Below are 21,111 nucleotides of genomic sequence, written 5' to 3'. Positions count from 1 at the left end.
CGCGCGGGGCCCGTGCGCCCCTTCCTGCCCCTCGCTCTGCCCCGTCCGCCCCGGGGGGGCCCGGGGGTCGGGGCAGACCGCGGGCAGCAGCGCTGCACCCACCGGCGGCGCTTTAATTAGCCTAATCCTCATTTGCACACCCCCGCTCAAAAAGCAATTATTTAAAAAAATTAGAAAACAATTAGGCTCCCTAAGCAAAGATAATCTATTGTCAGCAGGGAGGTGAGGACAATGCGGTGAGATAAGGGCAGGGCGCGGGGGGCTGGGGGTGTCTTTATGGCTCTATTTATCTTTGATTAGATAAGTCGAAGCCCGTATTTTAAGCACACTCCAGAACGCTTTGGATTCAGGAATGAGTTCGTTCCGCGGGTGCTAAGAGCCATCGTGGGGCTCTTTAAAACCTGTTTGTCCTCACTAAGACAGTCGGATTTATTTGACCTACCAAGTGGGATTTATTTGAGTTCACTGCTCCGAGGGAAGGGGAGCCCGCTCCCGGCCGCGGGGCTCGGAGCCGGCGGCGCTCCCTGCCCGCAGCCTCTGCCCGAGCCACGACGTGGGAAAGGCCGATATTTTCCTAAATCCGGATTGTTGTTTTTCCCACGTACTTCGCGTCTCGGGGCTGTTTAAATTAAGCCCCTGCCACCCAGTCTGTACAGCGACTGTACTATGTCCGCTGGAGTCAGGGCGCTTCCATATCCCATGACCATGTGTCTGGTAATTTTCCCTTGCCATTTTATTTTAGTACTTATGATGTTGCAGATGAAGTCTTAAAGAGCTGCAATGTCCTCCCAGAAGGAATGTCTACTTGGAACAGATCCTTATTGACAAGGCAGCTGTGTGGGGACCGGAACGGAGCCTTAAACCCGGCTCTAAAATCAACTAATACCCTAAAGTCTGGAGCAAGTGCGCAGAATTATAAGGCATGGGCTCGCCCGCGGCCGCGTCCTGGAGGAGCAGCGCCCTGCCCAGCCTAGGGGTGGGTTCCCCCATCCCTCATTTCTATTGTTATTCATTTTAAATTTTATTTCCTCCTTTCTAATGAGGTGCTCAGCCTCGGAAGAGCACGGACCTGAGGGTTTGTAACTTCTGGATGAGGAGGAGAGAAAAGCAACGCGGGACTGGGGAAGCCCCTGGGCATTGTAACGAGAGCGGGCTTCTCTTGCCCTCACAGTTCTCCTTTTTTTTTGTTGTTCCCTTTTTCTTTTTTTTTTTTTTATTTTTTTCTTCCTCCTTTAAAAGGCCGACCAAGACAAACATCGCTCTTGATGGGAATAAGCAAATTATCCCGATGCGGCCGGCGGAAGAGCTGACAGACACGGGCGAGGGCTGAGCAGAGGCTTCCTCGCGATTCTTGAGCGGGGCTTTATTCTCCCCTCTCACCAAAATTCACAAAAAGAGGGGACAGACCCGCCGGGGTCTACCTGGGAGTTGCTGCAGGCAAGGACCGCTGAGCATCAGTGTTCGTTAAGGCGCCGGGGCTGGTTTTCCTAAAAATTTGGAACCTTTCATTTCGAACCACGGGAAGAGGCAAATGTATTTCCAGAACACCCCATCCCATTTAACCCTTGAAAAAAAAAAAAATCACAAAAGCAACAACAAAAATGAGAGTTTCGAGCCGCTCAAAAAATAAAAACAAACCATAAACAAGGAAGATGCAAATAAACAAAAAGCCACCGAACAAGACAACGGCGCAGAGCTGCCGCCGGCCCCTCTCGGTGCTTCCTTTGCCGGCGGAGCAGGAGCAGCCCGGCAGCATCACCCGGAGCATCACCGAGAGCATCACCCGGAGCATCTCCCCGCTGCCCGGCCGGCCGGAGCTCCCGGGCTGCCCCCGCCGCCGGGGCCTGGCTCCTCCGCGCCCGCGGAGAGGTGGCGGCCGAGCGAGGGGGCCTCCGCTGCTCGCCCCCATCGCCCGGGCACCCATCGGCTCTGTTTGTGCGGAAAATTAATTTATTCCCTTATTTATTCGATGTATTTATACAGCGCAGGGCGGGGGTGAAGATGGAGCCCACGCAACGCGCTGCGGGTTTTTCCTCGATTTCGCCAGAAAATCAAAAGAAAGCAGAAAAAAAAAAGTAAATCAAATATATCCCCCATTTCCTTCCGAGCTTAGAAATAAAGCTCTTCCCCAATCAAAAGTAAAATTTAATATTTTTTTTCTAGAAGTACGAGGTTCTAGAGGAAACAAACAGCGCAACAAAACAAAACCAACAGCGGGTTTTTGGGAGCCGCTTCTCGTCGGGATGAGAACCGGGGTTGAAGGCTGGGAACCGGCGGGGCAGAAACACAACGCTGCCACTCGCCGAACATTTCGAAGGCGAAATCCAAAACCGACCCATTAAGTCAATGAGGTTTATGTTGTCGAGGCTCCTTTCCCATCCACTTGCTGTTCTGAAAAATAGATCGCATTTCGTTATCTCGAGTGAGGATCTGCAACGTGATACCGGATCCGCGCCGCCTTCCCCGCCGAATGCGAGGCGAGGGAGACAGCCAGCTTCCCGGCTTATTCCCCAACAATAAAGGATTTGTATTTTCTTTCTCCCCCTCTCTCCCCCCACTCCTTTATTATTCTATTTTTTAACGAGGAAGAACAAACCCCTCTCTCCATATGCACCGCTCTTCTCTTGCAGCAGCCTCTGGCCCGGCTCGCCTGCAAACCGGTGCGACCTTTAATTACTTGTTAGTAAATTGCCCTCCCGACACCTGTAAAAACAAAGCCGCTGTCCGCGGGGCGGGGGCCGCGTCCCTGCCCGGGCCCCGAGCCCCGGGGGTGCCCGGCGAGGGGGTCCCCCCGCACCCAGCGGGGTCGGGCCGGGCCGGGATGCTGGGGCAGGAGGAGGATGAGGATAAGGATAAGGCCTTCCCGATGTGGCCGATCCCCAGGGCACAAAGGGCTCTTTCTTCGCGCACTTACCGGGACATTTTTCAAAGGATTAGAGGTGATCACGCGTTGTTTTCTTCTCTCCGAGGGCCGATACGTCTTTCTGTCCCTGTCCCCCCACCTCCACCCTTATTTCCTCCTGCTTTTGCCATGGGACCCCCAGATCCCGTTCCCCCCTTCCCTTTTCGCTAATGTACCTCCTGGATGCTGATTCTTTTAAGCTACGAAGAATTTCCTTTTGGGAGGTGAAACCCTCCAGCTCCTCCTGTTCAGAGGAAAGTGCTAGTGATGGTAATACGGGGTGACACTAAATAAACAGTTAAAGCAGGGCTGGAAAGATGGAGTTAATTATCCAGTGAGCTACATTTAAACCGAGACCAGGAGGGGCTGATTTGTTTTGGCGCAGGGAACTGAGAAGGAGACGAGCCACCGAGGTCTCCTCGCTCCTCTTTGGTGGCTCTTTAACTTGTCCTTGCTGTCGCCAGCCCGGGGACCGGCGTCCTTTGGCCCGGGAGGGGGAGCCCCCGGCTGGACCCCCGAACCGTGCCCGCCCGGCCCGTGGCCGCAGCTCTGGGAATCTCTGTGCGAGCCGTGCATGGGAGCAGGGGATTTCAGGGGGTCCAGAGGCAATTCTTTCCATGTTTGTTTGCTTTTTTCCCCCAGAAGTTAGATAAATTCTCGTCCGTGCGGCTCGCCGGTGCCTGTGCTCTCAGGTAAGTCTGCATCCGAGCAGCAGCCCCGCGATGTGCTTTTGTTTTTTAAATTTTCCCTCCTGCTTTTTCCCTATTTTCCTCCGTTTTTTTTTTTTTTTCTTTTTTTTTTTCCCTTCCCCTTTGAGAAGTCTGATATTAATAATCCCCGTATGCCCCGCTTTCCGGGTCATTACGGTACTGCTGGTCTCTAATCAATCCTAATGCGATGGCAATTGGAGTCTCTGATGAATGCATCTCAGGTTTCTTGTAATGGCTCTACCACATTTTCCTGGACCTCCTTCTTTAACCTGAGATGCCAGGGGGACGTCTCCGTTCTCAGCTGCTGATTACTTCAAGATGTTTGGGCTGGTGTGGGGAGAGAGGGAGCGAGCGAGGCAGCCTGCCCCTGAATAATCTGGAACTGAATTGGATGAGCCATTTCCTAAATCAAAGGACAACGGCGGGGTTTAACTCCTTTTCTGCACGGAAGCTTTGCCGGCTCTCCTTCCAGCCGGCACGGGCTGTGCTGCCTCTCCCCGCGCGTTCGTGTCCGTGACACGGCCCTGGGGTACCCGGCGAGCGCAGCTCCCCCCATCAGCTGCAGCCCCCCATTCTAAGGGGGAGACCCCCACCCCTCCATGCCCAGCTGCTCGCCCCAGAGCCCCTCAGTGCCGCAGCCCCACCGCGGGGGTGGGGTCCCCACGCCGAGGGGGGAAAGGGGCGCTGGGATCCCCCCGCGGGCGCGCAGGGACGCGCGGTATCGGCGCTGAGATTCGCTTTCTCCCGACGTTGTTTTTCTCGCTTTTCCCAGCCTAACAGCGTTTGCCGTAACGCGAGGCAATGTTAGCTGCAATTTCTGCCTCGTTCTTAATTTTTAATTTATTTTTTTTTTCCCAGTAAGATAGTGCAGCAGGAATTAGGCTGCGGCCAAACCAGGCGCGGGGCTGCCGCGGGTTCTGAGGGCCGCTTCTCTGCAACCGACAGGATGTTCCCTCGGGATGCGGCTCCTCCGTGGGAGAAAAACACGCCCCAGCTGCCCCTCTGCAGCCACTCCTCGGCCGGCAGCTGGATATGTCCCAGCGCGACCCAACACGCGTGGGCAGCTTCGCCTGCGCCCCTGTGAGAGCAGGGTGCGCTGAGGGCGAGGGGCAGAATAATATTTGGAACGAATAATTGAATCTCTCAGCGCCGGGTGCGATGTAAAAATGAATCCCCGGCAGAAGAGCAGCGAGGGGTAAATCCAGCCCCTTCCCCGCGGGTCCGGCCCTGCGTGGGGAGGCAGCAGCACGGCCGCGGGTGGGGTGCTTGTACTGAGGGCGTGGGTGGGTCCCCGCTGCACCTCGGCGGTGCCACATCTGCCAGGAATGAGTCACTCCAGAAGCGAAACAAACCACGGGCGCCTTCTGCGCGCCGTGCGCTCGGGGAGGCGGCTCCAGCCCGGCCGATCCCCCCGGGGTGCCGGGGCTGGCCTGGGGGTGCGGGGCACGGCAGCCCCCGCCCGCACCCGTGCTGTGACCCCCCTCCCGTGTGTCACCCGTGCTGTGACACCCCCGTGTGTCACCCCACACGCGCCGCACGGCAGCCCCCGCCCGCACCCGTGCTGTGACCCCCCCCTCCCCGTGTGTCACCCCACACACGCCTCCTGTGCGCTCCCACCGACGTGCGCACCCCCCCGCCTGTGCCCCTCCGTGTGCCCCTTCGTACCCCAAAATCCACCCGTGGGCACATCCCCATCCTCCTACTCCGAACGCTGGGTCCCGCAGAGCTCCTCAAGTGGCACAGAGCTCCCGCGGGCACACCCCGCTCCCCCGTGCGCTCACACCGATCCCTGTGTGCACGGACCCACCCGGGTTCCGCACCCCACCCACGCGGGCACCCCCACCCGCATCTGTGAGTCCCACCCGCATCACACGGACCGTCCCCACACACGTCCGGGGCAGGGAGTTCAGGGATGGGTCCCGTCTGTCCCTGCCTTAGGTGATGGCTAGGATGGGGGCGCTGGACACTGGGAAAACTGCGAAAAACCCCTTATTTAAAAAAGGAACAACTACAACAAAAAGGCAGCAAGGGTGATGGTTGGTTTTGTTGGGTTGTTTTTGGTGCAATATATTATTATAATGATTTCCGTGCAAAATGCTTGGACAAAAATCTAAATTACATTTTGGGTCCTCCCCGGATCGAGGCAGGCACTTTGAGGCTCTCGTCCCTCTGTGCCATCCCCCAGCACAAATCCTTCTCCCCACCTGGCCAACGCACGATCCACACTGGGAGCAGGGGCTTGCAAGGGTGGCGACTGGGGACAGGATTTACATCCCAGGCTCTGTTTGCCCGTGTGCTTTGCATTCGGGTGCTGAACAAATATTCCCATTGCTGGGGGACTGTGCCAGTTTCAGCTGGGCCAAGGGAAGAGGCAGCATCACCCTTTTGGAGGGGGGTGTGTGTGCCTGTGGTGGGTCAGCGGGCACCCACGTGTGGGAGCAGGGGGCTGTGGGGCAGTGGGGTCCATCCAGTGCTGGGGGGCCCATCCCGCACCCACCGCCCTGGTGGCTTTCCAGGCTGGCTGCAAGGAGGGGACCTTTCACCTCTCATTAGTGATGCCATCAGTGGCTTGGCAGAGCAGAGCTGAGGTCATGTTACATATGGCACACAGTCTGTTCAGCGCCGGCAACGCCAGCTTTGAAATTTTAGAGAGGGGAAAGGTCACCTTGCGTGAGCCGAGGGCTGGGGGTCCTCCGGTCTGTCTGCGCCCTGGGTGGGTCCCCATATGCCTCTGTCGTCGCCAGCCTTGCTCTGTCTGGCCCTGAGAGATGCTCAGCCCATCTTCTCTTCCATCTCCTGAATTTGCAGGGAATACTTTCACACTGCCTTCCCTTTTCCCTCACAGAAAATCCCTCCCAGCGCTGTTTTTTTTTCCTCGTTTCTCTTCCCAGCACAAACCTGTCTCTATCATCTGATTATTTTTTCAAACAGCATATAATGCAGCTTTCCAGGAGAAAATGAGTTGTCTCTGTTTATCAGCAGATCTCTCCAGACGGATAAGTTTACTCTTCTCAGACCTGGGTGTATAATTTCATAGACCTTCAAAAGTGTCGTGCTTCCATGGTGATTAAAACTCGCTCCTGAATCTTGCTGGGGCATTTCAGGTTTCATGCCACTGGATCTTAGAAAAGCACATCTGTACAGCCATATATCTTTCATCTGAAGGGCCAAAAAAAAAAAAAACCAAAAAGAGGTAAACCCAATATATTTTGTATTTGGAAAAATATGACACATTGTGATAAATTAATTCCTGGTGTAATTCACTACATTGAATTTCAGCAGGATCCTGTTGGATCTTCATCTGGAATGATTCTGGAGGTGTTGACTGCAGGGAAGAAGTTACCAGTTTCCCACGTATCACAACTGACAGGTAAGTTCATGCCCCTTCTCAGCCCGGCTGCAGAATCTTATTTTGCACTTTGTTTTTTTAAATACGTGGGTCCTGATCCTTAAGCTCTTCAAGTAACTTGGCCAAGAGTCTCTGGCATGCAGCTGTTGCAGGGAGATCTTCAAAAGGACATTTGCTTCTTCACAGGTCATAACTAAAAAGGCTCTAAATAAAATAGATGCTTATCTTAGAATTGGGGAGAAGTTGGAGCTGAACCAATGTGCAGTGGATTTGGGATACACCTTTCTCTCTGCTCCAGTGAGGCATCCAAAGAACCAAAGTAAAGGGAGCTTGATGTAATTTCCTACAAATAGGGCTACTTGCATGGATTTTAATTTTTAAGTAGGAATATTCTGCCTTTCAAAGAGGGAATTTGGGAGCACATGTATGAAAAGGCTAACTTTCAGAAATTGAGATGCTGTAATCTATTTATGTTTTTTGTTTTTGTTTTTTTTTTTTTTTGTCATAAACAGTGTTTTCCTAGCACAGGGCCAAACTGTGCCCTTGGTTTTTGAATGCAAATCTGCTGATTTAAATGGAGTTCATTGCAAGTGGGAACAGGACTTAGCCATCATTTTCCTCTGCTGTCTAATCACTGTAGTCTGAAGAAAAGCAACATACGTATAATGGTAGCTGAGATGCAGGAGGGGTGGAAGCTTTCTACCAATGAGAACCACATTAAATAATTAATTCCCAATTGCCTTTCTACATTAGTGCTTTCAGCTATAAAAGCTGGTCAGCTTTGTAAGGCCCCAGGCAATGAAACATTTGGTGCATTGTCAGTCCAAAAGTGGAGGTAATAGATATCCAGGGTGGCTGGAAAAGTGCTACTCTCCATCCTGCCATTTACATATTCCAGCTGCACAGCCTCATTCCTCATCCCTTCCTCTGCCTTACTGAAGTTTGACAGGACAGCATCTCTTCTGAGGTGGCTGCTGAAGAAGCCAAAAGTGTATTTATTCCATCAAAAAAAGAGAGGAACTTAACATCTGAGTCTAAAAATGAAGCGTACAAAGCTGCTCTGTGTTATCAGCAGACAAATCTGACGGGTTAATAAGGAAAAGACTGAATTTCCCCCTCCTTCCCCATTTGCCCCCCCTTGCCCCATCTGCTGTCCCCCAAGCCCAGCCTGTCACCTCGGGTCACGATGGGATCTTTTGGGCTCGTACGTCACCCGAAAGAAAGGTCTTGCCATGAGAAATGACTTCACAAAGCCTTTTGATGTGCAAGGCATCAGAGGCTGCTCCCCTCACCTTCTGAGATAAAGATACCTGTGCGTGTGTGTGTGAAGCTGAAGAAGAAAAGGAAGTGCTGGGATAAATTGCCTGGGGAGGTGGGAGATTCTCTGTTTAAAAACAGGTCTAGACAAACATCTGTCAGAAAATACCGACGTCTATTTGATCTTGTCTTGGAGCTGGGGGAAAAACTGAATGGTGCTGTCAACTCCTTTTCAGCCCTGAGAGAACACAGTTATACACATATATTTATATCTGCTCAGGTGTGTGTATAAGTATATATATTTCCACACTTTCAGGGACAAGCTCTTGGCCTCTGTGATAATTTGTGCCTGTGAATCTTGTAGGTTAATTACACCCAGCTTTGCTCTCTCTTGGCTTCAATATATATATTTCCACACTTTCAGGGACAAGCTCTTGGCCTCTGTGATAATTTGTGCCCGTGAATCTTGTAGCTTTGCTCTCTCTTGGCTCCCTCAAATTTGAGTTTCAGTTCTATTTTAATGTCCTTTGTGCCTCGAGTGGATCAGATCACAGAGTCTAATCTACTGGCTGTGTTTTTCTCCCCTCCCCTTTTTCTCATGTTCAAGTGAAGTTCCTTCAGTTCTGGGAGATTTCCAACAATTCCACTTAACTCCCAAAGCACAGCTGTGAATGCACGTGGGGCTGCACTTCTTGAGGTAAGGTTGTGGTAGTAAAGTTATCTTTGCCATCAGATGTAATAGATGGGTGCTTGGTGAAATTAGGCTGAGCATGAGGACAGCATGAAATATTTGGGGGTTTTTTATGATTATTTTTGTACACAATCACTTTCCAAAGCATTCCTCAGCTTTAAAGACAACGTGGTCGTGGCTGCTGCTGGCACTCCTTAATTTCCTTCCAAGCATGCAGACCTCAACAGGATCACTGAGTTTCAGGATGCAGCTTTGAGGAGCGTGTTGGCAGCTCATTTGTGTTTGTGCATGGGGGACTGGGAGACACCAAGGGCCAGGACTTGTCATCCTCTACACAGCTTCCAGTATTAATTATAAATACTTAATTAAAATACATTTGAAAGGGAGTTTTAACACTGTGATGCTTCCCTAAAGATGGGATCCTGTGTAACTCAGCATTGGAGATAGAGGAGAGTGATTGAAAACTTGCATTCCAGGGAGGTGAAAAGGGTTTTGCAGGGCTGAAGTGGAGGAAAATGTACAGCAATTTTTCTGTTGCTGCCCCTAGAGCACAATTACACCAGACAATGCCAGTATTCCCTTGACATCGTGCTGTGTGGAAGCAGGAGGTGCTGCAGCAAGCTGCAGAAATCAAACAGCCCAATTTTGTAGCAGAAATTGAGCTCTGAATTTCTGAAGGCAAAAGCTGGGATGAGCCAGGCTGCAGAGGCTGATCTAGGATTTTAGGCTCCATGAGGCTTCAGAGGTGACTTCTCCTGCTTATCCACCTTATCCTTCCAAATGATCTTTGTCCCTGCCATAGCAGAGCTCTTTGTAACCACAGCTGTCCTGGCTGAAGTCACCTGCTCCTGCAGAGTGCACTGGTGCAGCAGGCTGAACTCTGCAATGACCATGGAGGAGACACATCACTGCTTCTGCCAAGACCACAGAGAGGCAGAGATCTTTGTCCTGGGGACAGGCAGGGACAGAAAGCCCTGATGGTGCCTGAGAATGAGCACCCAGAGCTCAGGAGTTGTCCTTGGGCAGGGCTTGAAGAGCAGCTGAGAGCCAAGCTCACATTTTGGATGTACCTTCCTAGCAGAGCTGAGCTCTCCTGCTTGTTCATTCCAGGACTGTGAGCAGCAGGGAGGAGAAGGGGAGTTATGAACTGCTTGGTGCAGAAACCAGAGGGGCTCTTGCAGGGTGTGCTGTGTCCCAGCTGATGATGGGCGAGGTGCAGGTTTTGACATCAGGACGAGGAACTCTTTGCAGGCCAACCTCTGGCAGAGCTTGGTCAGGCTGTGCAGAACAGGCAGGGTGAGAGAGGGACGGTGGCTGTCCCCTAGAGCCACATCCAAGAGGAATGAGCTGTTCCAGGGGGAAAATGAGCACACAGGAGCTTGATGTTGGGACAAGGTCTCCAGCACACGGAGCTCTGCAGCAAGGGTGACAGAAATCACACTCGTTTTACAGAGGAGCCCCGTGGAAGTACAAAGGGCTGAGATGAGCCGTTCCCCTTCTCTTATCTCGCCCTTTTTTATTCTAAACACCACTTTTCCTAAAGTCTGCCTGCAGAGGGTGGGGCAGGCAGGACACCAAAGGCAAAATTCCTGTTTGCCCTTCCCGAGTGGCACATTTGCATGCACCAGAGGCATCGGTGGCAGATGTGTTTTGGGGACAAGGCAGAGGAGGAAGGGGGGATCTTCCCCCCCCCCGTTTGGTTTTGTACATTCCTTTTCCTGGTGAACCGTTTCCACCGTGGCTGGGGAGGTTTTTCTGATGCCTCTTGGGTTTGTTCTGCAGCCAGCACTTCTGATTCTGTCTGGCCACATATTGTATTTGGCTGCTTGTCTCTCTCACTCTGAAAATTCCTAATTTTTTTGGTTTATTTTTTTTTTCTTTGTGGCATTTTAATATCTCACAACTGGCACCTTTACCAAGAGATTAAAGGTCTGTAAACAAACAGCTGTTTTACAGGCAAGCTTTAACACAGGCAACAGGTAAGAACCCCTTGTAAAAGAGAATTTGGGGAAAATTTCTTGAGTGTGGGTAATGCTTTTAAAATATTTTTTCCACAAAACTAGGTATTACAAACAATTCTTGAGCTAACACTCAAGTAAACCACAAGAATTATTCAGGTAATTAAAACTTTAAAACCATTTTAGGGGAAACTAGGAGAGAGTGAAGCATTGTTGACCTTGAAAATTTTCTACAGTGATGAGAGAAAATCCAAATACTTTTGGATGGGTGGTAGAAGCAGTTCAGCTGCCTCTACCTTCAGCTTCAGGGAAGCAAAGAGAAAAGCCATAAATCTTTTATGCTAATAATTTGTTTCACACTCTGGTAGAAAAGCCATTGGAAATGTATCCAAGGCTGTGCTGGAACTGTCTTGGCACTGTAGGTCTGGCCTTTTTACTGAGGTTAGTGAAAGCACTTCAGAGCTTGGCCCTGGGAATTGGGGAGAGCTGGATGGTGGGGATCGTGCAGCCAACAGACTCATGCAAGGAGCAGGGGTCCCTTGGCAGGGAGTGGGTTTGTCCTACTGTGAACTCGTGCAAAAGCAGTTTTAACTCCAATCTTTTCGGCAATCTAGAGTCGATCCTTTTCCCTTCATCACCTGAGAGTTTCCATGTTCTGTTCTCCATTAACACCTCCCATCTGGTACATTCTGGGGAGCTCCTTTCCTGGCAGGGTGTCTTCCTGTCCTGCACCCACCCTCTCCTGCCTGGCACAAGGTGTGGAATGCGCTGGCAGGTGCTGGAAGAGTGCAAGGGCACAAGTCCGGAGTGACAGCAGCTCAGAGCCCTTCCCAAGGGCTGGCTTTGGCAAATTCCAGCCTGGCCCAAGGGCAAGGACTCCTCAGCTCAAGGGAACAGCGTGGGCCTGGCTCTGCATGCTGTGGGGCAGGCTGAGGCTGTGGGAGGTGCTCGGTTACAAGGACTCCAGGACGGTGCTGAAACGAAGAACAAGGGACAGAGTGTGGAGGTGGATTAGCTAATTAATGCACAGCTTATTGACTAGGAAGCTGGAGCCAGGCATGCAAGCCCTGCTCTCCTGGTTCTGACTCCTCTCACTGTGAGTGTGACATAGGGAGCCACTGGAGTCCACTGCAGGAAAAGTAAATATTGTTGTTTCAAGCAGAGAATGGTTTATTCTACAGCAGAACAGAGGGTGTGTTCTCTTGGAAAGCTCACATTTGGCTTAGGGGAGCTCACCCAGCTGCCAGTGAGGCTGCTCCCTGTGCCAGGCACAAGCCCAGGTGCCAGGTGTGCCACCCTAAACCCACGGGTGACAAGGGCATGTGTGTGGGGCTGCTGTGAGCACATCCACTGGCTCCAGACATGGTCCATCAGCTCCTCCCTGCAAGCAGGTCCTTTGCTGGTGTTTGGGCCAGTTTTGGGCCAGGTGCCCCAGGCAGGATGGAGTCACTGGGGTGCCAGTGGAGCTGTGAGGGGCAGGATGCAGCTGGAGCAGGCACAGAAGCCCGAGATGCTGGGGGAGAGGAGGGTACAAGCTCTGCCCTTCCCCACTGGAGCTGTGTGATCCCTTGTATAATCCCTTTAGCTTCGATGGCACCATGGTGATTTACAGCTCTAATGCTTTGATCCAGAACACGATGGACCATGGGACACAAATTAAAAGATGAGAGATGACTGCAAAGCACAAGTTGCCATTTGTGGCCAGCTATTTTGTGAAGACGTGACAGCAACCAGGTGTGAAGGTCTTGCAGGAGATGAGGGGAAACCAAACCAGTGCAAGCAGATTTGTTAGAATGTGAATGGGAGCATAGCAGCGTAAGTGCTATTAATAGGATTTACACAGATTAGTAAACTAATCTGTGCATTTCAGATTGGATTTCATATTATGGAAAAGAAAATTAAGCCACATACCACACAGACTTTCCAGGCAGTGATTTGTGAGTGTGATCTGTTTGCTGGTAGAAGTGGCTGCTCGGAAAGGTTGTGACAGCTCTGTAGGGTGGGTCAGGGACTCCCACCGGGAGCCCAGGACGGGGACAGTGCTGTAGCAGGCAGAGCTGTGCTCGTGGGTTTGGGAGACAGACAATGAAAGGAGCACTTTGGTTAAGGAATGGCTCTTAAAAAAGCAGTGTCCAGCCTTGGCTGCAGCACTGGTGTCCTCCTGACCCAACTGGAATGAGAAGCTGTGGCTGCCTCATCTGTGGAAGTGCTCAAGGCCAGGTTGGATGGGGCTTGGAGCAACCTGGTCTGCTGGAAAGTGTCCCCACCTTTGGGATGAGATGAGTTTTAAGGTCCTTTCCAACCCAAACCATTCTACATTTCTGTGAAAAATAACTTTCCCTTCTCTGCACGTGGACTGAAGAGGAGCAGAATTGGTCAAATGTCACTGAAGTGGGGAGGTAAAGGGAAGGGCAGAGTTCCATTGCTGTGCCCTGCTCCTGGTACCAGTGTGCAGCAGGTGGGCAGGCACAGGGTCCAGGAGGGAGGCATTGGCACAGTTTAGGGGGAGATTGAGCACCCAGGACAATTCTGAGCAGTCATCTGGGTAAGCTGAACGTTTCATATATTATGTATATATAATATCAAATAATATATTCAGATTATATAATATAAATACAATATATGTTACATATGAAAACACAATATATGTAAATATATGCTATACATTTATATATACATTTATTTTTATTTATATATATATATATTTATATAACTAAATGTTTGATCAGTAGGGTCTGGCCTCAGTATTTTGACTGTGCTACTCCAGGAGGTAAAGCTGGGGTTCTGGGTGAACCCCAGCCTGGCTGTGCCTCTTGCCATGGAGGAGGGAATTGCTGTTACTGTTGTTGTACTGATGGGGATGTATAAATCCAGATATTTAGGAACTGGAGTTTTGGTTCCAAGTGGTTACTGTCAGCTAATCTTGGGATAGTCACAGTTCAAGCTGCCTCTGAGTAGGGCTTGAAAAATAAAGTATAACTCATCTTTCTCTTGGTGCTTCCTGTTATTTTGCAAAAATACAAGTATTTGGAACATTTAAACACTCATTATAGTTAGGACTGAAGGAAGACCACCATTAGCCATTCAAATTTCTGTTTTAGGCCAAAGCTTTAAGAGGCAGAATGAGCTGAGCAGCCCAGTGATTTTTCTTCTTGCAACAACTTGTTAGGTTGCAACAAATAAAAATCCCCAAATTGATTTAGTCTGTCTGGGAGAACAAACACTTTGGATTTTTCCTGGGCCAGGGCTGAGGATGGCAGCTAATAAAAGGCACTTCAAGAAGGTTTCTCTCCCTTTTCTGCCTCCTTTCCCACAGCCCTTGAAGGTTCCTCTGGTCCTTGCTGTGGGTGATAACTGAGCTGAAAACCATTTGTCACAACTGGGGGCCATTTGCTTTGTGCTAATTATGGATGCACCAAAATGCAGTTTGTATGCAGACATGTACTGAGGTGTGCTGTGGAGCTGGGGTCTCCAGCAACCTGCTATGGAATGGTCTGTGCTGCCAGCCTTGGGAGCTGCCAGGAGCAGGACGCTCTGGAAACCCTGCCTGTGTTACACAGGGATGTAGAATGAATTTGCTGGAATTCCTTAAAAACAGAACTGCTTTTACAGTGCTGATTTTAGGAAATGCGTTTCTGTGCTATTTTTGGGCGGTTGTTTTTAGGTCAGTGAAATGTGTCTCTAGCTTGAGTTATACTGAGGTTATTTTTATTTTAAATCAGCTATTAGCTTTATGATTATACTGCAATAGTCTAGGAAATTAATTAAAAAGCCTGATTCTAAGTTTATGGATATTTGAGCCCAGGGGCAGCTTTGACAAATACTCTCTTGAATTTGTAGACCATTTATTAGTTTTATTTCTAAAATGGCACCTATTTTGTACCCTTGTTTATACCCTTTTTTCTTTTCCTAAAGTGTCTTTTTACACAAAGTGCTATCAGACCCAAAGTCTTGGAGAGCATGAGACAGCACCAGATTTGAGATAAACTGCAGTTAAAGAGAGAGAGATGATAGATAGATAGATAGATAGATAGATAGATAGATAGATAGATAGATAGATAGATGTGATACATCCAAATTTATATGTATTCTGGCTTGGAGACCTTCAGTATCTCCAAATTTATTTCTGTATTTTAAAACCAGGAACTTAAGAATGAAGTTGAGCAGGAAGTTGTGGCCATAACTCCTTTGCCTACTTCCCCTCTCTCACCATCTACTAAATATTGCAAAGCCCATAAATTGTGAAAGTTGACAAATCAGATTGTTGCTTAAGTATAAGACTGAGACTTGGGGCCAAGAGATTTCAATCCTGCATTACCTGGAATATATCATTACTGACAGACTTGCTGGGATTCAATTTCTACCAGCTATAAAGTGGGATTCTCAAATTCTGTCGTGCCAGCCTCGTTGCCTTTGATGACATGATACTCTGCTTGGAAAGGGAAGAGCCATCAGATGTGACACAGCTTGGCATCCACCAGCCTTTGGTGCTGTTCCATGCCCCAATGAACTGGGGAAATATGATCTGGGCCAAGTCTCTGCAGGGTGGGTGGGAAATTGTTCTGAATCAGTGATTGTCTTGTGCTTTCAGGTCAAAATACCACCATCTCTTGATGAAAATGATCAAAGTGATCTCTTGATCAAGTGTTTCTACTCAGCACAGCTTTAGGCTGTGTTTGCAGGGACATCTTGGATGTTGGAAGAGGGTCTGCTTATTAAATGCAGATGAACTGATGATTCTGAATGAGTTTCACAGGGTGGAGGCCTGGATGCTGAAACATGGGATCTTGTGGTGCCTGGGCTGGGAGTAGAGCTTGCAGGACAGGAGGCACTTCTTTCACTGGATGTGGCTCTGATAAAACCTGAGCAGGAGTGTTCCCTGGTTTTGGGCTTAGGTATAGCTCTCCTTCTGCTTTCCAGTGTTATGAGTATGCTCAGCTACTTATTTCACATTCGTTTATTATGGTTTCTAAAAAGATCCTAATAACTGAGAATAGTTAAGAGATGAACAGAAATAGGCTCTACCCTGTACTTTAGTCTGAGGGTCTGGCCCTCCAGGGCACCACCAAATGACTATTCCTTGTTTGTCATGAGCATCATTCACCTGAAGCAAGGCTTGCTTTTGTAACCCAAACTGATGCAAAACTTAAGTGAAAAAGATTCAGATCTTGGTGAGGAAATCTGGAAGGAACAGGAGCACTTCTCACCATGTCCAAGTAAGCAATGTTTGCTGCCATTACAGGGAAACAAACACAAACCTGAGCAACTGCTCAAGGGGTTTCATTTGCTGGGGCTGACTTTTCCAAAGGAATGGGATGAAGCTCTCCTGGCTTGAGGCTCCGGTTAACTCTGCCTTTGGTTTGCACAAGAAAACACCCCACAATAGCTACAAGAACTTGAGGCCAGAAGGGATTTACTGAGACCTGCTGAGCGTAGCAGGAGGTGCCAAATGTCCTCCTGACACCTCTGTACTGGGGCAGTGAGCTGTCCTGCAGCCATGGAGGGCTGGCTGCTGCTGTGAGACCTCTGTCCTGGGCCCAGGCATCCTGCAGCACTGCTGGCCAGTGCAAGGCAGCTGTGCTGGAATGTGCAGCATGCCCTGTGCTCCTGGGAGCACTTCCAGGTCCTCCCTGATAAAGGCAGACCTCGAAATAGGCTGCTATCAACAGCCTGCTGCCAGGTGCTGCTGTTTTTGGAAGTCCTGGGTCCCACCTCATGTCAAGAGTTCTGCGGGGCTGAGGCAAAGATGGCAAATGAGAGCAGGCTCTAAAAACCTCCCTTGGAATTTATCTGGTGGGTCCTGGGGAGTTCACAAGCCAAAAAAACTCATGGGGAAGATGCCACAGGGGCTCAGCTGAAGCCCCTCAGTGCTCACTGACCTGAAGGCTGGGCTGCTGTGGTCTTGAACACCCCACCCACCTCATGGGTGGATGTGTAAAAAAGAGTATTTTCTAGTCTGGAGTTCATTGTTTTCTTGGCAAAGCTGGGGGGCACAAACCCTGAGGGTGATGCAAGGAGTAAAAACACCTCAGTGCTTGAAGCTCTGGGGAGAGCAGCGCTACATTAGCAGGGAAGAGGAGCAGAAATGCAGTAGCAGCCCTCAGAAGCTGATGTGACTCCCCACACAGGGGTGTGATGTGCCTAAATCCTCCCACATGCTGGTGGTGTCGCTTCCCTAGAGTTTGCAGCTCTCCCTCTTGCTGGTATTGAGTCTTTCTCTCCTCCAAGAACAGCATCACAGGGCAGTCAGCCCCTGCTGCCTCTGCTGCTCTTTTGCCACAGGCTCTGAGCAAGGGGACAGCACATTTAACAGCAGCAAGTCAGAAATCTGAACTGTCTGTGGTGGAATTTTGGGACTGGGCTCTAATACGTTGCCTGCAAGAAGAAGAGGCTGCATTTCTTGCACAACTTCATAGTGGACCTCAAAATAAAGATATTATTTTTTAGTCTTAATCTGGCCAATGCTCACTTACTTCCACTTGCGTGCATACAACAGAACAGATAATGTTTTTTAATATAGACAATATAGACTTTTTAATATAGACTTGTATATTTGTATGTGCATTGTGAATGAGCTTGGGACGGTGTTGAGTGTTGCCTTTTATCTCCTGGCGTGCCTTGGTTTGATTAAGCAGCAGTAAATAGCAAATCCCCAGTATTTCCCTAGGACATGAGTAACATCCAAATTGTCATTTGTTCTCAACATATTCTTTTAAGAAGCCACTGACTTAGGACATGCAAGAGCATGCACAGCTCAGGCTCTGGACTCATCCTCATTCCCCTGAGCATTTCTCCCTCTCAGCTCCTCGGGCTTGGTGGAAGATGAGTCAAACTTTTCCCAGATTGCCTTGATCTGGAAGTGGGTGGCTTTGGGGTCCTCCAGGACCTGCATGTGCATCACCCTGAGCTAACGATCCAGGCAGGAACAGTTTTTTGGAGGCTGAGTGCTTGGAGGCTCAGGGGTGCTGCTCCAGGACCAGTCTAGTTATCAACTGGTCAGCATGAGGAGGTGGCTGTAAACACAATAAATAGATGAAAGGAGCAAGCTCAGCTTTGGCGTCAGCACCAAGTCCTCCTGCTGCTGTCATGCATCCAAGCGGGATCGGGCTCCCGGTGAGCCGGTGGGCAAAGCAACAGGGGGAGTCAGAGACCTGGCTTTGCAACCTGCCTGTGCCACCCCTGGCTCGTCCCCTCCCCTCCTGCCAGCCTGCTTTGGTTTCTGTGCCCTCCTCGCTCGCAGCTCGGGCGGCGCTGGGGATGCCAACGATGCCGTGTAACATTCCGGGAGTCCTTTCATAACGCCAGGTCTATCACAGAGCACTTTGGCTGCCACAACAAAGCTTATTGATCGGCCTCGAGTGTTCCGAAGTGGGTCTTTCTGCCCGAGAAGTAGCAGGATGGAGAATTAAAGCACTTACACGGGAGAATATCGTACATGAGTTATTGAGTAACCATCAGCGCTGCTCCAGGGCTGCTCCGTTCCTCTGGACTGCATGCAACTTCTGAACGTTTTATCTCTTTCCTTCAGCTTTTGCAGGCATGTGCCAGCTTCTGTAGCATATAAATTAGGTGCTATTTTTATTGAATCTGGCTTTAATGCTGTAGATTTTTCACACGTGTGTTGATTTTTTATTGTTGGTCTCATTCCTGAACTTTCTGGCACCTCTAAGTGTGAAATCGGTTATGTGCACGTTGCTTGGCAGATGAATTCCCATTTCTGGGAATCATTTTCCTTCTAAAATGTATTTTTATCTTAAAAATGTGATCTGTATCCGTATACTGGCCTAAGATTCCAGCCCAGAGATTTCTGCAGCCAGAGATCACCACAACAGGGGATGCAGCCTGGAAGGAGACCTCTGCTTTCCAAGCTGTGAGTATTCATATTAAAATCCTGTTTTCCTGACCCAACCTCTGCCTCTTGGAGCAGCAAAATCCCCTTCTGATCTGGCACCAGGGAAAAATCAAGACAAATATAGAGCATAATAAGTGCTGTCTTCCAGCATTGTCTCCCTTCCCAGCTTGTCTCCCTGCTAGATCAAGAGAAACCACCCATCTCCCCGAGCCTTCCTACCACCAGCTCCATCCCAGCTACTGCCTTGGCAGCCCCCGCTCCTCCCTGCAGCATCCCCAGGCCCTGTGGGAAAGGCAGGGGCTCAGGGATCCAGCTGCCCACCCTTCCAAAGGCGCTGTCCCCCCTTTCTCCATCTGCGCACAGGCTGCCAGGGAAGAAGGAGCTGTGGCTGTGTGTGGTTTTCTCGCCCAGGGTGACCTGGAGCACATCTGCAAAGCGCTCCAAAGTAGCAGGAATGCGCTCCGTTAGGACATGATTCATCCTGCATACCGCATGGGTGGCTGCTCGGGGAGAATTTGGACATTTGCATACGCTGCCGAGACCTTCCTCTTCTCGCTTGCTCTCAAACCCCTGCGCTTCATCCAGAGCCCCTGTGGGGGCTGCACAGACACAAATCCCTTCCCGGGGCATGGGCTGCAGCCAGCCTGGCAGTGGTGGTCCTGGAGCTGCTTCCCTGCCCGCATAGTGAGGCAGAAACAGAACCACAGGATCACAGAATAATGAGGTTGGAAGAGACCTCTAAGATCATCGAGTCCAACCTATACCCTACCACCTCAGCTAGACTATAGCACCAAGTGCCATGTCTAGTCTTTTTAAACACATCCAGAGATGGTGATTCCACCACCTCCCTGGGAAGAGCATTCCAGTGCTTTATTATTCTTTTGGTGAAAATTTCTTTCTTAATATCCAACCTATACCTTCCTTGATGTAACTGAGACTGTGTCCTCTGGTTCTGTCAGTGCTGCCTGGTGGAAGAGCTTGTGTACAGCCCGACCCCACCTGTGTACAGCCTCCCTTCAGGAAGGTGTAGAGAGCAATAAGGTCACCTCTGAGCCTCCTCTTCTCCAGGATGAACAACCCCAGTTCCTTCAAACGTTCCTCACAGGGCTTGTGTTCCAAGCCCCTCACCAGCCTCGTTGCCCTCCTCTGGACACGCTCAAGCATCTCAACGTCCTTCCCAAACTGAGAGAAGCTGCTCCCAGCCAGGTGGAGGATGGCTTTAAATCCTCAGCTCCTGCAGCAAGCAAAGCTGGGACAGAGCTGCCCAGGGATCAGTTTGGGATTCGGTCTGTGCTGGCAGGAAAATCCCATCCCAGTTGTGCTCAGGCAAAGGGAGCGCCGCGAACACGACTGAGCCAAGCGCCCGCTTCTGGGAAGGAAACAGGAATTGGGCAACGAGGCAATTGGCTCTGGCTTAGGGCTGCTGCCGGGTAACTGGATTATTTACTTCGGCAGCTGCAGAGTTGGATCAGCCTCGAAAAAAGAGGGAGATGCTCCCTGGGCTGGGAGGGGACTCCCTGCGAGGAGAGAGCGGGACACGGCTGCGATCCATGGGAAAGGTGGAGGAATGGTGAAAAACACCAAGGTAATGTCTTAGTGAGGAAGAAAATAATGAATTTCATGTTTTTTAACAGTATCTATTAAAAACAAACAAACAACAAAAATCTCACCTTGCTTCCTCTGGCCTAAACACAGTTTAAAGGGATGGAAGGGTGTTTTCCTGCTGGCATGTGCAGGCTGTTAATTATGTCTAATGTATACAGCTTCACTAGGAAACTATTTCACCTGTACAGATTAGTCTATTTGGATTTACTGTCATTCATTTTGGCATCAAAGTCGTAACCAGGCAATGCTGGTACTTGGAACACAGATCTGAAGTAATATGGTAATGTGTTTAAATCCTTTAATATCAGGGGAACATAACATTTCAAGCTGTTCTCAAAAGGCTGCCAAAACCAAGTCTGACACTATGTGAAACATTTTAAAGAAAAATTTCAACAAATGGGAATTTAGCAAATAGGAGTACACCTACCCAAAAAAAGCCCCTGACACGAACACATACCAATGTCATGGGAACCACAAGTAAATACTGACTAGCCCTAACTAGCAGGTGGAAGTAGATTTTAATAGTATCCAACTAATTACAGTATAAATTTAGTTTGAGACACAAATAGGTTCAATATGAGGTATAAGATTTATGTTTTTTTAATTTAGTATTTTAGAATTCCAACAAAACCCCCTCAAGTCAACAGAAAGTCTCATTCTTCCTTAAATAGGGTGCAGATCAAATCCCTGGCAAGCACAGGCACTCCTAGTTGCCATCACCTTTCATGATGAGTCATTAGAAGCCAAGTTTCTACTTCAGATTGCTTTTCCAAAATCAAAATTCAAG

At 49.7% G+C, this 21,111-nt stretch overlaps 3 long non-coding RNA genes across 6 annotated transcripts; 2 read left to right on the top strand and 1 right to left on the bottom strand.

The window, feature by feature from the left end:
- The first annotated feature begins 325 nt into the window (after positions 1-325).
- Positions 326-2,547, top strand: LOC121335010. Of its 2 annotated transcripts, XR_005952508.1 has the most exons (3): positions 326-976; positions 1,984-2,075; positions 2,164-2,547. It is a non-coding gene; the product is annotated as an uncharacterized LOC121335010 (long non-coding RNA). The 2 variants fall into 2 exon arrangements; XR_005952509.1 differs by having other exon boundaries at positions 326-2,075.
- Positions 2,128-3,070, bottom strand: LOC121335018. Of its 2 annotated transcripts, none has more exons than XR_005952511.1 (2): positions 2,915-3,070; positions 2,128-2,391 (listed from the first exon to the last, which is right to left on the bottom strand). It is a non-coding gene; the product is annotated as an uncharacterized LOC121335018 (long non-coding RNA). The 2 variants fall into 2 exon arrangements; XR_005952510.1 differs by lacking the exon at positions 2,915-3,070 and adding an exon at positions 2,597-2,719.
- On the top strand, positions 2,722-19,851 carry LOC121335004. 2 transcript variants are annotated; one of them, XR_005952504.1, is made up of 6 exons: positions 2,722-2,939; positions 3,545-3,594; positions 6,895-6,982; positions 8,826-8,915; positions 18,657-18,737; positions 19,679-19,851. It is a non-coding gene; the product is annotated as an uncharacterized LOC121335004 (long non-coding RNA). The 2 variants fall into 2 exon arrangements; XR_005952505.1 differs by lacking the exon at positions 2,722-2,939 and having other exon boundaries at positions 3,202-3,594; positions 6,892-6,982.
- Positions 19,852-21,111: the final 1,260 nt, after the last annotated feature.

Source organism: Onychostruthus taczanowskii, unplaced genomic scaffold, assembly GCF_017590055.1.
Source record: "Onychostruthus taczanowskii isolate IOZ18803 unplaced genomic scaffold, ASM1759005v1 scaffold1, whole genome shotgun sequence".
In the NCBI taxonomy this organism is placed as follows: Eukaryota; Metazoa; Chordata; class Aves; order Passeriformes; family Passeridae; genus Onychostruthus; species Onychostruthus taczanowskii.
The sequence above is the reverse complement of the archived record's forward strand: the minus strand, read 5'-3'. Positions and strand labels throughout refer to the sequence as shown.